The sequence below is a fragment of the Aplidium turbinatum genome, chromosome 3 (genome assembly GCF_918807975.1).
Source record: "Aplidium turbinatum chromosome 3, kaAplTurb1.1, whole genome shotgun sequence".
Taxonomy (NCBI): domain Eukaryota; kingdom Metazoa; phylum Chordata; class Ascidiacea; order Aplousobranchia; family Polyclinidae; genus Aplidium; species Aplidium turbinatum.
Window position 1 is genome coordinate 15,320,903 of NC_137474.1, and position 2,586 is coordinate 15,323,488.

The window sequence follows — 2,586 nt, forward strand, 5'->3', positions numbered from 1 at the left end:
TAGTTGTTACTTAGTTGCCAGTCAGCTTGATATTTTTGGAAAAAAGTTCTTTCCCATCGCCGGTATATAGCCTACAGTGCACTATTAAAAATGCTTCTAAAATTTACCCTCAATTTGGTATTCAGTTATTCCCACTTTTCTCACACTAACTTTTATCAAAAATGTGAGTAAATATTACAAAAAATTGAGTAATACTTACTCAACTTTCAAGTAGGCTACAATGTACCACAAAAAAAGTGGAAATATCTGAAAATCAATAGTAGAAACATTTTACTACAGATTTTAACAGTGCAACGTGTTCTCTTTTGTTATTGGCATAAGAAAGTTGTGTACAAATATTATTCCTCAAGTTGTGAAGAATGAAGATGTATTTCGAACTATGACAGATTATTCACTGCGTTAGATTATTCACTTAGATAGACGCTTAGCAGTGTTGAACGGAATGCGATTTTAAAATTATTTTACATTTTTACTTTTGACGGTCAAGGTAAATTACGATACTGCCAACTTAGTTTAGTGCAAGTGAGGTTGAAACTAGGTAGGCTATAACCAGGGCTGGATTTCAGCCGGAGCGGTCCGGAGCGCCGCTCCGGAAGCTCGATCAAAAAATTGACTTCTCCGGAACGGCGTTCCGGAAGCTCAAATATTTTATACTCTTATTATGCTTTGCCCTGTTCAGTAAAAGTATATCCATAATTCTTGATGAGTCGAACACGTTAAATCGGGTATTCACTCTGATAATATATCTTCGTACCAGTCTTGACGGAAGCGAACCTGTGAATGTATTTGTCTTGTTGAGCTCGCTATTCTTACGGCGAATATCATCTTTGATTCCCTGAAGAGCTGCCTAAAATCACATGGCATGTCTACAACATTTTTATCTTCTTGTTTGATTGGTGTTGTATGTGATGGCGCGGCTGTGATGATAGGTCGCAAAAATGGTGTAGCAAAATGGCTTCGTGATTAATTTCCAGACATTGTGGTGTGGTATTGTGCAACCATAGATTGGAACTATCGGTTCGTCATGCTGTAAAATCAGTCAGTAATTTGAATCGATTTCGATCTTTTATGGACAAACGCTATAGCCTTTACCACGCTTCTCCTAACAATAGCAGGGAATTGGATGAATGTGCAGTGGCTGTTGAAGTGCAGTTGTTGAAAATCGGAAGGGTAGGCCTACTGGACACACGTTGAGTAGCCTCGAGTTTCCGCACAGTTAGTGCCGTCTGGAATGATTTCCCAGCACTTGTCGAATTTTTCAAAAAGGGAGCTATTAGCGACACAAGAGATTGTCGGGAACGTGTGAAATATCAAGGACTCTTGTCGACGAACACTCGCAAGAATTATCCGAAATAGCCTAAGCCTTGAACTGTAAAACAGAGCATGTAGGCTACTATTTGAGATGCAGATAACAAAATTAATAATCTTGCAAAATTATTTGAAACACGAAGGAACGAACCCGGACGACATTATGGCATTGCTAAGGATGCTGAAGAAAACTTAGAGTTCAAAGGTGTAGAATTACATGTAAACAATTGCAGAAATAGCCCGCTAATCAATTCCCGCATCTTCTACACTGTAAATCAAAAAGTGTAGTTTTAACCACTTCTAGGGTGTCTTAAAATTTCACTTCTACTTTTTCATTCCCACCCCATAGCCTATTGGGAAAGATGGTCATTTCCACCCTACCAAAGGGTGATATTTTCCACCCAACAGAGAAGGGTGTAAGTTATAACACTTAGAAAATTCCATCCAAGATCGCTTGTTGAATTCAACAGACTTGTCATTTATTAACAGCTGAAAAATACTTGATTCAACTATTTGGCCAGAGGACACAGTAATGACACACGGAGAAAACAAAAGCATTGAAGTGGCAAAGAGATTGCGCTTAGATGAACGCGAAGCTGCTGTGAGAGGACTTCGTGAATATATAACTACGAAAAGAAGATCCCAGAGTCTTCAAAATTTGAAAACGTCACTATCACCCCTTCCAATTTCATCGAGCGAGTGTGAGCGCGGATTTTCACAAATGAACCTCATACTGACCGTGCTTCTCTGCACACTGTAACTGTTTCAAGTTTACTCTTTATACGAATGATCCGTCTTCCACTGAGAAATTTTTAACCAGCGAAGTATGTTGGATCCTGATTACGCCATGGACGTAACTCGGCAATTGAGACCCGAAGTCGCCAGAGGATTTATGATTTTGAATACGATAAGTGTCTTAAAAATTGTAGGCTATAACTTGAAAAATCAAAAGTGGAAAAAACTAAAAACAATTTATTTTATTTTTCTAGGCTATAACTTGTATTTTTTTGTATTATTGTTTCACTAAAATATGAATATTTGCATTGAACAACGCTATACCATCTATAGACCATGATACAGTACTTACTTTAGCAACGTTTTAGGTACATCAAGTGTGTTGTTTCAAAATCTTATAAAGACATATTTCTGAATTTCTTCTACGGCACCTAGCGCATTTGGAAAGTAAAAAACTAGCGCTCCGGAAGCTAATCTTCTGGAAATCCACCACTGGCTATAACCCACACAAGAGAACTTAACGGTTACAAGCACCTGGCATCA